The sequence below is a fragment of the Hemiscyllium ocellatum genome, unplaced genomic scaffold (genome assembly GCF_020745735.1).
Source record: "Hemiscyllium ocellatum isolate sHemOce1 unplaced genomic scaffold, sHemOce1.pat.X.cur. scaffold_949_pat_ctg1, whole genome shotgun sequence".
NCBI classification, from domain to species: domain Eukaryota; kingdom Metazoa; phylum Chordata; class Chondrichthyes; order Orectolobiformes; family Hemiscylliidae; genus Hemiscyllium; species Hemiscyllium ocellatum.
In genome coordinates this window covers 82,743-97,090 of record NW_026869324.1, presented here as the reverse complement: position 1 = coordinate 97,090, position 14,348 = coordinate 82,743, and positions in this window count along the sequence as shown.

The following is a 14,348-nucleotide window of genomic DNA, read 5'->3' as shown; positions in this document are numbered from 1 at the left end:
CGCTAAGATGTTTATTATAGGAATATGACAGGCTCCATTGGACTTCAGGTCAGAAAGGGTGATACTAGAGTAGATGACAGATGATTGGCCGATGTTTTGGGAGGAAAAGGAGATTGAGAGGTTTAAGGAAGAATTCAGAAGCTCAGCACAGAATCGGAAAGGGCCGTCATCAAGTGAGAAATAAACATTGGGAATCCTGAAGGCTGGAAATAAAAAAGGCACATATAGCAGAGCTTTGAGAGACTGGAGGGGATTAGAGATAGGGAGAGTAATGAAGCTGGAGGAGATGAAAGTTGGAGAGGATTCTGAGGATTGAGGATGTTACAGAGATAGAGATATTTCTGATAGACTTTTTTGAGTTTTGAGGCTGGAGAGGATTTATCGAGATAAGGAAGAGTTGTAAGACTGGATGAGGTGGCATTGACGGAGAGTTCCGAGCATAGAGGAATTTACAGAGATAACGAGCGATAGAGTCAGAACGTTATACAGCACTGACACACACCCTGTGTTCCAACCAGTCCGTGTCAACCATAAATTCGAACTGAACTAATCGCATCTACCTCCACTTAGTCCAAATCCATCCAAGCATTCCCTATCGATATACAGGTCCAAATGCTTTTTCCTCTTAGAATCCCATTCCCCTACCGTTTTACTCTACATTTACCCCTTACTAATTCACTAAACCCAATCATCCCTGAACACTATGGGCAATTGAGGACTGCCAGTTCACCTACCCTGTACATCTGTGGCTTGTGGGAAGAAACGGGAGCACCTGGAGGAACTCACGCTGACCCGGGGAAGCATATCCAAACTCCACATGGACAGCCACCCAATGCAGGAATTGAACCTGTGTCCCTGGCAGCAGTGCTAACCATTGAGCCACTGTGCCACCCTTAAATTGTAATTGTATTCACAGCTACCACGTCCTCTGCTAGTTTATTCCACATGTGAATCACTCTCTGTACAAAAACAAAAAGTAAAATCCGGAACGTCTTTTTAGAGTCTTCCTTTTCTCACCCACTCTTGAATCGCGCCCCCTCCTGGAAAGGGCACCTGCTGTTCACATTACCGATACTCTTCAGGATTTTATAAACCTCCAATAAGGTCACCCCTCAGCCTCCTACCCTCCAGTGAAAGAGGTCCCAGCCTACCTAGCCTCTCCTTATAACCGAAAGCATCCATTCCCATCAACATCCTGGTAAATCTCTTCTGAACCTGCTCCGACTTAATAACATCTGTCCTATAACAGCACAACCTGAACTGAGCACAGTATTCCAGAAGAGGCCTCACCAACATCCTGTACAACCTCAATGTAATGTCCCAACTCCTATACTCAAAGGTGTGAGCAATGAAGGCAAGTGTGCTATACATCTTCTGAACAACCCTGTCTACATGTGACATAAACTGCAAAGATCTGAACCCCGAGGTCTCTTTGTTCTATATCACTATGCAAGGCCCGACTTTTAATCAGTGTAAGTCCTGCCCTTTTATCAAGATGAAATATTTGGCATTTATTCCAATCCAGAACATCCTTCTAGTATAAAGGCAATAGAAGTATACTTAAGAGGAAAATCAGTAAGGCGAAAAGGGGACAGGACACAGTTTTGGCGAATAGGGTGAGGACAATCCAAAGGGTTTTTATAAATACATTAAGAGCAAATGGGTTACTAGAGACAGAATAGGGCTCCTCAAGGATCAGCAAGGCAGCCTGTGTGTGGATCTGCAGGCGATGGGGTGGGGAGGGGATACTAAACAAGTATTTTGCATCAGCATTTACTGTGGAGAAGGATATGGAAGATATAGAATGTTGGAAATCGATGGTGACACCTTGAAAAATGTCCATATTACAGCGAAGGTGGTACTGGATGTCTTGGAACGCAGAAAGGTGGATAAATGCCCAGGATTTCATCAGGTGTGTCCTAAAATTCTGTAGGAAGCTAGGGAAGTGATTGCTGGGCCCCTTGCTGAGATTTTTGTATCAGCGATAGTCACAGCTGAGGTGCCAGAAGACTGGGGGTTGGTTAATATGATGATACTGTTTAATGAAGGCGGTTTGGACAAGCCCGGGAACTACAGACCTGTGAGCCTGATGTTGGTGCCAGACAAGTTGTTGGAGGGAACCCTGAGGGACTGGATTTGCATGTATTTGGAAAAGCAAGGACTGATTAGGGATAGTCAGCATGGCTTTGTGTGCGGGAAATCATGTCACTTACTTGACTGAGCTGTTTTATGAAGAAGTAAGAAAGTGGATTTTTGAGGGCAGAGCGGTAGATGGGATCTATATGGACTTCAGTAAGGCGTTCGACAAGGTTCGCCATGGAAGACTAGTTAGCAAGATGAGATCTCACCATACCAGGAGAACTAGCCATTTGGAATATAGAACTGCCTCAAAGGTAGAAGACAGAGGGTGGTGGTAGAAGGTTGTTTTTCGGACTGGAGGACTGTGACCACTGGAGTGCCACAAGGGTCGGTGCTGGGTCCACTACTTCTCATCATTTACATAAATGATTTGGATGTGAACATAGGAGGGATTGTTAGTAAGTTTCCAGGTGACACCAAAATTGGTGTAGTGGGCAGTGAAGAAGGGTAACTCAGGTTTCAATGGGATCTTGATCAGATGGGGAAATGGGCTGAGGAGTGGCAGATGGAGTTTAATTTAGATAAATGTGAGGTGCTGCTTTTTGGAAAAGCAAAGCCTAGCAGGACTGATAGACTTAATGGTCAGGTCCGAGGGAGTGTTACTGAGCAAAGTTTCCTTACAGTGCAGGTTCATAATTCCTTGAAAGTAGAGTCGCAGGTGGATAGGATAGTGAAGGTGATTGGTATGATTTACATTATTGGTCAGAGCAGTGAGTACAGGAGTTGGGCAGTCATGTTGTGGCTGTACAGGACATTGGTTTGGCCACTCTTACAATATTGAGTGCAATTCTGTTCTCCACCTATCAGAAGGATGTTGTGGAACTTGAAAGGTTCAGAAAAGATTGGTGGCAGAATATTCTTTAAAGGGTAGAATAACCAGTGGGAGGTCATTGGACATTGGTACCAATGACACAGGAAGAGAAAAAGATAGGTCCTGATGAGAGAATATAGCAAATTAGCCTGGAATATAAAAAAGTAGATACTCGGTCGTAATATCTGAATTACTCCCAATGCTACATGCTAGTGAGAGTAGGAATAGCAGGATGGAGGAGATGAATGATTGGCTAAAGATCTGGTGTAGGGCAGAAGGATTCACATCTTTTGGTCATTGAATTCTCCTCTGGAGTAGAAGTGACTTGAATAAGAAGGATGGATTGTCCCTGAATTGGAAGGTGACTAATATCCAGGCAGGGAGATTTGCTAGTGCTACTCGGGAGGCATTAAACCAGTGAGGGAGTGGGGGTAAACCTAAAGAGATAGTGAGAAAGGAGGTAAGTCTGAGGCTGGTACAGTTCAGAAATCAAACAGTCAAGGCAGAACGCGGTAGGACCGAGCAGTTACACTGCATTTACTTCAATGCAAGAGGCCTGACAGGGAAGGCAGATGAGCTCAGGTTATGGTTTGAACATGGGACTGGGATATCATCGGTATTATAGAAATATGACTCAGGGATGGATGTGACTGGCAGCTGTATGTTCCAGGGTATAGATGCTATAGGAAGGATAGAAAGGGGGATAAGAGAGGAGGACGATTGGTGTTTTTGGTTAGGGATAGCATTAGAGTTGTGCTTGGGGACGATATTCATGGGAGTAAGTTCAGTGAAATTATTTGGACGGAACTGGGAAATAAGAAAGGATTGATCACCTTATTGTTAATATCTGCGTGTGTTTCATCTGATTGCTCTGGTTTCCTCCCACTATGTAAAGATGTGCAGGTTAGGTGGATTATCCAGGCTGAATTACCCACAGTGTTCAGGGATGTGCAGTTTGGGTGGATTATCCAGGCTGAATTACCCACAGTGTTCAGGATGTGCAGGTTAGGTGGATTATCCAGGCTGAATTACCCACAGTGTTCAGGGATGTGCAGGTTGGGTGGATTATCCAGGCTGAATTACCCACAGTGTTCAGGGATGTGCAGGTTGGGTGGATTATCCAGGCTGAATTACCCACAGTGTTCAGGGATGTGCAGGTTGGGTGGATTATCCAGGCTGAATTACCCACAGTGTTCAGGGATGTGCAGGTTGGGTGGATTATCCAGGCTGAATTACCCACAGTGTTCAGGGATGTGCAGGTTGGGTGGATTATCCAGGCTGAATTACCCACAGTGTTCAGGGATGTGCAGGTTGGGTGGATTATCCAGGCTGAATTACCCACAGTGTTCAGGGATGTGCAGGTTGGGTGGATTATCCAGGCTGAATTACCCACAGTGTTCAGGGATGTGCAGGTTGGGTGGATTATCCAGGCTGAATTACCCACAGTGTTCAGGGATGTGCAGGTTGGGTGGATTATCCAGGCTGAATTACCCACAGTGTTCAGGATGTGCAGGTTGGGTGGATTATCCAGGCTGAATTACCCACAGTGTTCAGGATGTGCAGGTTGGGTGGATTATCCATGGGAAAGGCAGCATTGCATGGGTAGGGTGGGAGTCTGAGGGTCAGTGCGGATGTGATGGGCTGAATGACCTGCTTCCCCACTGTCTGGATTCTCTGATAATTATAATAGTTTTAAAATAGTTCCAAAAAAGAATAGACCAGATCTAAAAGTTGCTGTTCTAAATTGAATAAAGGTGCATTGTGATTGAACAAGATAAAATCTTTCAATACTTCTTTGCTATTCCCAGGTAAAGGGACGGCTGAAAAGTGGGAACGTAACATAAGGAATAGGAGCAGGAGGAGGCCATCTGGCCCCTCCAGCCTGCTCTGCCATTCAATAAGATCAGGGCTGATCTCAGCTCCACTTTACTGCTCTCTCCCATAACCTTTAATTCCTTTCTTGTTCGTAAATCTACATTTTGACCTAAAGACATTCAAGATGAAAGTCTCAACTGTTTCAATCAGCTGGGAATTCCACAGATTCACAACCCTTTAGCTGAAGAAGTTTCTCCTGAACTCAGTCCTAAATCTGATACCCCCTTATTTTGTCGCTGTGCACCATAGTTTGTCCAGTCCACAGTGGAAATGACCTCCCTGCTTCTATCTTATCTACTCCTTTCATAATTTTATATTTTTCCTATACAATCTCCCATTATTCTAAATTCCAATGAGGATCATGCCAGTTTTGTCAATCTCTGCATAGAAGGCAACCCTTTCAACTCCAGACTCAAACTAGTGACCCTGCTCTGCACCCCCTCCAGCGCCATTACATCCTTCCTGAAGTAGGGGACGAAAACCTGTACACAGTACTCCAGGTGTGGCCTCCCCAGCCCCCTGTACAGCTGCAGCATAACCATCCCTCTAGCAATGAAGGACAATATTCCCTTCACTGCCTTAATTACCTGCTGTACCTGCAAACCAGCTTCCTGTGATTCATGCACAAGGACACCCAGCTCCCTCTGCACAGCAGCCTGCTGCATGTTTTCACCATTTCATCATCCAGTTTGCTGTTAGTCCGACCCAAATGGATGACCTCACATATCCCAACATTGTTCTCCATCTGCCAGACCCTTACCCACTCAATTAACCTCTCTGTATCCCTGTGCAGACTGACAGTGGCCTCTGCGCACATTGCTCTACCACTCATCTTAGTGTCGTCCATTTTTCATGAATCCACGCTGTGTCTGCTCGATGAGGCAATTTCTATCCACATAGCTCACTATTTCTTTCTTGAAAGATTGGACATTTTTCCCCACTACAGAAGTTATGCTATAACGTCCATTTTAAAATATTTGCATCAAATTTGCAGCTTTCCAATCTGTTAGAACCGTCCCAGAGTCAGCAAATTTTAGTGAATTATCACGAGTGTATTTCCTATTTACCCACTGCCATCTCTTACAGTCCCCGGGGATGCATTCCATCACGGCCAGGAGACCCAACTACCTTTAGGCTGGTATCTTTCCCAGCACTTCCTCTTTACTGAGAATGATTGATTGTTTCTCTGTCTTCCTCTGCCATTGCCCCCATAGGCCTGCGACAATGAGTATATAGACAGTATGTTCCTGTTAAGGCCGAGGCTGGGAGGTGTAAGGAATGCTGCCTGTCAAAAGGAATTCTGGCTCTGGTCAAGAAAATGAAGGAGGGATATGGCAGGTACAGACAGCTGGGTTTGTGTGAATACGTGGAGGTATAGGTGCAGGAGGAGTATACTCGAGGGAAACTAAGAGGGCAAAAAGGGGACGAGAGAGCTTTGTGAAATGGGTTTGGGGAAAATCCAAAGAGATTCTAGAAATACACTAAGGACAAAAGAGTAACTAGGCAGAGAATAGGTACCCTCAAAGATCAACAAAGCTGTCTATGGATCTGCAGGAGGCAGCAGAGATACTATCTGCGTATTTCATGTCCGCTTTTACTGAAGGAGGATATGAAAATGAGAGAGTTTGGAGAAATAAATAGGGATAACTTGACAGGTGTCCATATTAGTTAGGAGGCACTGGAACTTGTGTAATGCGTCAAGATTGATAGATGCCTGATACATGATCAGGTGAATCCCAGAACCTTGTGGGAAGCTAGGGAAGTGATTGTTGGGCCCCTCGCTGAGATATTTGTATCACTGAGGTGCTGGAAGACTGGCGCCATTATTTGAGAAAGGTGATGAGGAAAGGTCAGGGAACAATACACTGGTGAGCAAGTTGTTGGAAGGGCTTCTCAGGGATAGGATTTAGATGTAATTGGAAAGGTAAAAAATGATTAGGGATACTTAGCATTCCTTTGTTTATGAAAATCACTAACTTGGACTTCAGAAAAACATTCAAGGTGGAAGAACTAGCTATTTGGATATAAAATTGGCTGTAAGGTTGGAGACAGAGGGTAGTGGTGAAGGGTTGCCTTTCGGACTGGAAGCCTGTGATGAGCAATATGGTGTAAGGATCGGTGCAGGGTTCACTGCTTTTCATCATTTATATCAATGATTCTATGTGAAAATAGGAGCTATGGTTAGTGACTTTACATAGGCACCAAATTGGATCAGGAAGAAGGTTACCTCAGAGGACAATGGGACTTCAATCAAATGGGCTGGGGAGTGGCAGATGGAGTGAATTCAGATAAATGTGAGGTGCTGCATTTTGGAAAACAAATCAGGGCTGGACTTACACATTTAATGGGAAGGTCCTGGGGAGTGTTGCTGAACAAAGAGACCTTGAGGTGCAGGTTCATAGTTCTTTGAAAGTGGAATCATGGATAGGCAGGGTAGTGAAGGAGGCGTTTGGTGTACTTGCCTTTATTAGTCAATGCATTGAGTATTGGAGTTGGGACATTGTTTTGCAGCTCTACAGGACATTGATTCAGCCACATCTGGAATTCTGCTTTCGGTCCTGGTCTCCCTGCTGTAGTAGTGATATTACAAAACTTGAAAGGATTCTGAAAAGATGTGCAAAGGTGTTGCTAGGGTTGAGGATTTGAGCTATAGGGAAAAGCTGAATAGGCTGGGGCTGTTTTCCCTGGAGCATCGGACGCTGAGAGATGACTTTCGAGGTACATAAAATCGTAAAGGACATGGATAGGGTGAACAACCAGGGTCTTTTCCCAAAGTTAAGTGAGTACAAAACTAGAGGGCACAAGCCTAAGGTGTGAGGGAAAAGATTTTAAAGGGATCTAAGGGGCAATGTTTTCAAGCTGAACGTGGAATGAGCTGCCAGAGGAAGTGTGGAGGCTGGTACAATTACAACATTTGAAAGTCATCTGACTGGGTACGAGATTAAGAAAATTTAGAAGGATGTGGGCAAAGTGCTGGCAAATGGGACAAGATTAATTTGGGATAAATGGGTGGCTTGGACGAGTTAAATCGAATGTTCTGTTTCTGTGCTGTACATCTCTGGAATTTAACTATTTGAGGATAAATTTGGAGTGCTACGGGTAAATGGGAGGGGAGGAAGGGCAGATTGGCAGCATGTCCAGAGGGAGAGAGTATAGCCGCAATGGGCTGAATAGCCCCCAACCCCTGTGCTCTGCGATACTGCCCCATTCACTGTGAATGATGAAGCTCATCCCAGGGCAGAGCCACAGACATATACAGCACGGAAACAGAACCTTCAGTCAAACTCCTCTGTGCCAACCAGATATCCTATCCTAATTTGTATGATATGGCAGCAGTTGACTCAAATCCCTCTACACCCTTCCTATTCATGTACACATCCAGATGCCTTTTAAATGGTGTAACTGTACTAGCTGCCACCACTTCCCCTGACAGTAGCTTCCATACACGCACCATCTCTACATGAAAAAAGTAGTCTCTCCGGTCACTTTTATGTCTTTCTCTTCTCAACTTAAACCTATGCTCTCTAGTTCTGGACTCCCCCACCCCAGGGAAAAGACCTTGTCTATTTATCCCATAAATTCCCCCCATGATTTTAGAAACCTCTGAGGTCACCCCTCAGCCTCCCACACTCCTGGGAGGATCCCACCACTCATGTCACAATGGGGCCTGGCTGATTGACGGCAGCTTCAGAACAATAGGAGACTAGGTGTAATCCTCCAGCCAATGGGAGTGAATGACGGGTGTTGCCAACAGGCCAGCATGTGACCATGAGCTGTGCACGTGCAGTGTCACTGGGCAGGGGTTGGGAAGAGACCCAGTGAGTGTGAAGGGAGTGGGAGAGAAATGGAGTTAGTGTGGACTGGGAGGGTTTATAAACTCATGATGTAGGCTGCTAGACCTGAATTAGAAACTCCCAGTAAATGAAAACCAAAAGAACTGTGATTGCTTAAATCAGAAACAACAGCCAGAAGGTACTGCAAAAGCTCAGCAGGTCTGGCAGCATCTGTGAAGAGAAATCAGAGTTAACATTTTGGATCTGCTGACCCTTCCTCAGAACTGATGTTACTGAGAAAAAATGTCAGTTTATATGCAGAAGGTAGGGGTTAAGGAGTAAATGATAGGTGGTGATATAGTCCAAAGAGAGATATAGGAGCAATTGGACAAAGGAATGAATAATGATCATAATAGATGTTAATGGAGACTGTTAGTGGCTAACCGTAGGTAATGTGTAATGGCAGACTATGTAATAACAAGGCCTGGTGTGTGAGGTGTGGGACTTAGAACCGAAAATTAATGAATTCAGTTTTAAGGCCAGAGGGCTGAAGGGTCCCCAAGTACAAAATGAGGTGTTATTCTTCCAGTTTACGTTAAAGTTTGGCGCAGGAGAAGTACAGCCGGTCAGACAGTATCCAAGGAGCAGGAGAATTGACATATTGGGCCTAAGCCCTTCAGCAGGAATGTGAGGGTGGGGAAGAGGGCTGACAGATAATAGGATGTGTGTGTGGGGCTGGCAGGAAGGTAGTTGGGAAGGCGATAGGAAGATGCAGGTGGAGGGTAATGGTGAGAGGGTGGAGTGGGTAATTGGGAAGGAAGATGGACAGGTGGGACTGTTCAAGAGGGTGGTGCTGAGTTGGAGGGCTGGATCTGGGATAAGGTGGGGGGAGGGGAAATGAGAATATGTTGATTCTGTGGTTAAAGGGTCCCAAGATAGAAGATGAGGTATGCTTCCTCCAGGAGTCATGTAGCTAGGATTTTGTGGTGGAGGTGGCCCAGGACATGCATGTCCTTGGCAGAGTGGGAGGGGGAGTTGAAATTGTTGACCACAGGACAGTGGGGTTGGTTGGTGCACGTCTCCCAGAAAGGTTCCCTGAAACATTCTGCAAGTTGGCGTCCTGTCTCCCCGTTGTAGAGAGCAATGAACACAATAGATGAGGTTATTCAATGTACAGGAAAATCTCTGCTGGATGTGGAAGGGACCTCTGGTGTCTTGGATGGAGGTGAGGGGAAGGTGTGAGCACAGGATTTACACCTCTTGCAATGGCAGGCAAAGGTGTTGGGAGTGGAGGATGGGTTGGTGGGGAGCATGGATCTAATGCGGAAGTCACAGGGAATGGTCTCTGAGGAATGCTGAAAGGGATGTGGAGGGAAAGATATCTCAGTTGGTGGGGTCTGATTGCCATTTCCACCACCTACAGAGGATGATGTGTTGTATCTGGCTGAACAGTGAGGACTTGCGGATTCTATCCTTGCTGCGGTTGGAGGGGTGGGGTTCAAGAGCAGAGGTGCAGGAAGTGGTGGAGATACACTGAAGGGTATTGTTGACCACATGGGAGGGGAAATTGCTGTCCTTGAAATACAGGGCCATTTGGTATGTTCTGGATTGTTCTGCATCAAGCTTCCCTGGAACACTGCATTAAGAATGAGACAGATGTTGGCCCGGGAACAGGCTCGTGTGTTAAAATGGCAGGTAACTGGAAGCTCAGGGTCTGGTTTGGTCTGAGAGGGAGCACAGATTTGTCCAGATTGCACTTCGTCTCTTTGTAGGGAGTGTCAGATTTAGTCCCAATCACCCACTTCATGATGTTAACCTGTAAACTCGTTATTTTCAATTCCCTGCAACTCCTTATGAATTCAAATTCCAGTACCTTTTTAGGTGGAATGTTCCAGATTCTAACAACTGTCTGTTCATCCAGAAACTGCTGAGGTCCATGTTGACTCTGGGGCTACAAAGGATTGAATTGAAAGATGAGGTGCTGTCCCTGAGCTCCCATTATGATGCATTGGAACAGTACAGGAGGCTGAGGGCAGTGTAGGTGTGAGCAGACAATGACAATGACAGGGCTGCACTGAGATTGCTGCTTGGCTCAGAGTATTTTGGAGTTGGGTGTAAACAGAGCAAGGTGGGACAGGGAGAAGGTGAAGCTGAAACTCATTTTATTTCAGCCCATTCAGAAATTCACATGGTTCCAAAGGGAACAGCCAGTTTGTAAGTGATACCTGTGGAGATTTTGTAACAGTTTTTAAGCTATAACATATCAGCTTAAGTAAAGAATACGGGATTTTGATTATGATGGATATGTTTGAAGGGTAGGAATATTGCTCGCTCTTTTAAATTCTCTAAATGAGAATAACTAGCTGAATCTAGAGAGCCTGTGTGACAGTAGACCTCAGACCCATGGTGTGCTCCTCTTGTACAATGTGGGAAAATTAGGGATGTTTCCAGTGTCCCTGACAGGCTGTGTGTGCAGGAAATGTGCCCATCAGCAGCTACTGGGAAACTGCTTTTCAGACCTGGAGCTGTGAGTGGACTCACTGTGGAGCATCTGCAATACTGAGAATGTTATGGACAGTATGTTCAGTGAGTTAGACACACCGCAGGTGAGGGTTACACAGGCAGAAAAGGAATGGGGGACCATCAGATCAAGTAAAAGGCTCAGGAAGGGAGTGCAGGAATCCCCAGGGGTTATTCCCCTTCCCAAACAGATACTGTATCCCGCTTGGGATTCGTGTGTGTGTGTGTGTGTGTCAGTCTCAGGGGAAATCAGCAACAACCAGGTTCATGACACAGTAGATAGCTCTGCTGCCCAGAACGGGAAGAAACAGAGTGGCAGGGGATTCAATAGTCAGGGTTACAGACAGGCACTTCTATGGCCACAGCCATGAATCCAGGATGGTATGTTATCTCCCTGGTGATAGGATCCGCGATATCATGGTGCAGCTACAGGACATTCTGGAGCTGGAGGGTAAACAGCCCGTGGTTGTAGAACACACCGATACCAACGACAGCATGAAACAAAGGGATGAGTGCTTGAAAGCTGGATATTGGGAGAGCAGGGACACATTATAATGCAGCTCCTGAAATGTAATGATGTCAGACTTGCTCCCAGTGCCATGTGCTAGTGAGAGCAGGAATAAGAGGGTAGATCACCTGGATGTGTGGCTGGAGAAATGGTGTACCAGGGAAGGGTTTAGGTTCTTTAGGCATTGGGACCGTTTCTGGGTTAGGTGGGACCTGTACCAGCCTGACCGGTTACCCCTGGGCAGAGCTGGGTCAAATCTCCTGGGGAGGCTATTGCCAGTTCCATTGGTGAGGTATTAACTAGTCTGGCAGGGGGGATGGGAGCTGAAGTGTCAGGTTAGATGGGTCAGGTTCAGGACAGGGAGTGGGAGGTAGATTATTAGTGATGTCGTCAGCGGGTCCGAAAACCAAAGGAAAGGAGGATTAAACGAGGATTGAGTCCCTCTTCATCCATCAGTCCTGCCATCCCAGGAATCAGAGTCAACAAAATCTGGAGCTGTACAGCTCTCTGTCTCCAAGTGCTTCAGCAAAATGGTGGAATCTGCAACAAACCCAAGGAGTGCTGGAGATCCCCAGCAGGTCGGGCAGCAGCTGAAATGGTGACACCTGCAGGAAACATTGCAGCCTTGGTCATCTTTTTCACTGTCCACTAAACCTCCAATTTTGGCGTCATCTGCAAAATTACTAATACCTCCTGTGTTTACATCCAAATCATTGATATAAATGATGAAAAATAGTGGATACACACCAATCCCTGTGACACTCCACAGGCCTCCAGTCTGAAAAACATCCCTCCACACCACTCTGTCTTCTACCTTTGAGCCAGTTCTGTACTCAGATAGCTGGTTTCTGCTTTATTCCATGAGATCTAACCTTGCTAACCAGTCTCCCATGAGAAAGCTTGCCGAATGCCTTACTAAAGTCCACGTTGATCATGTCGACCAGTCTGCTCTCATCAATCATTTTTGTTACTTCAAAAAACATTCTACCCCCCGGAAAACATAACAGTTACAGCACCAGAATAATCAGCCCACCGTGTCTGTGCAGATCATGATGCCATTCTAAACTAATTCCATCTGCCTGTACATGATCCATATCCCTGATAACCTATGCCTGCTTATGTGTCTGTCCGAATGCCTGTTAAATTGTGATTGTTTCTGCCTTCCCCATCTCCCAGGAGAATACATTCTAGTCACTTATCAACTTCTGTACAAGACACTTGTCTGACACAACTCCCTTTAAACTTGCACAGATTTGTTGGAAACGCTGAGCAGGTCGTGCAGCATCTGGGAAGACAAATCAGTTAAAGTGTCTGGTCTGGGCACCCTTCCTCACATACGTTAACTCTAATTTCTTTTCACAGATGCTGCTAGACCTGCTGAGCTTTTCCAGAAACTTCTGATTCTCTTCCTGGTTTACAGCATCTGCAGTTGTTTCGGTTTTCATATCCTTTAAACTATCACCCTCTCCTCTAGAATTTGTCATTTCCACCTTTGGGAAAAAAATCACATTATTCGTTTGGACTCCCCTACTCTGGGGAAAAAAGAAACCATGACTAGTCACCCTATCATTGCTCCTCATAATTTTATAAAGTTCGATAAAGCCACCTAAAGTGTCCAGTGCTGCAGGGAAATAGCCTCAGCCTATTCAGCCTCTCCCTATGATTCAAATGTTCCAATACTGGCAACACCCTCGTAAAACTTTTCTGAACTCTTGCAAATTTCCAAACATCTTTCCTCTAGCAGGGAAACTGGAATTGAAAGCAGTCTGGGCATTTCAAAAGTGGCCAAGCCAATAAACTGTGCAACCGAAACCTGATCTCCCAACTCCTATACTCAATGCACTGCCCAATAACAGCTAGCATACCAAACACCACCTTCACTGACCTGTCTACCTCAACCACACTTCCAAGGAACTATCAACCCACACTGCAAGAACCTGCTATTAAGAGGTTGAGTCCTATTCTGGTAACATCTTTCTGAAATCAGTGAGACTACAATTGAATGCAGTATTCTAACACTGGCCTCACCAATGCCCTACTCAGCCACAACGTGACCTCCTAACCCCTATACTCAGTGACAGAATCCCTACAGTGTGGAAGCAGGACTTTTGGCCCAAGAGACCATACCAACCATCGGAACAGCATTCCACCCTAACTCTGTGACCTACCATTCCCCAAAGCTAATCCAGCTAACCTGCATGATTTTGGATTTGTGGGAGGGAATTAAGAGCACCCAGAGGCAGCCCACGCAGAGACACAGGGAGAATGTTGCAAACACCACACAGACAATGGAATCGAACTAGAGTCCATTTATTGATCAGCATGTTCCAAATGCCACGCTCAGCACCTGATCTCCCTGAAACTCACTTTCCAGAAACTATGCAGTTGTTCTGTGACCTTCAGACGGAATTAAGCTGAGGAGGAGAAAACAGGAACAGGGTGAGTTGTAGATCTATAAAATAACTCTTCATCTTCCCCCTCTCTGTTCCCCTGTCTCCTCCCACTCTGTCTGTTCCCCCCTCTCTATCAGTCAGCCCTTTGTTGGTCACCACCACCCCTGTCGCCCCCCCCGCAATCGTTCTGTCCCCCTATCTGTCGGTCTGTTGCGCCCTCAGTCTTTCCCCCTCTCTGTCAGTCGCTCCCCCGTCAGTCGCACACCATTTCCCCCGCCCCCAGTCGGTGCACCCCCCTTGGTCCGTTCCTCTCTGTCGGTCGCCCCCCC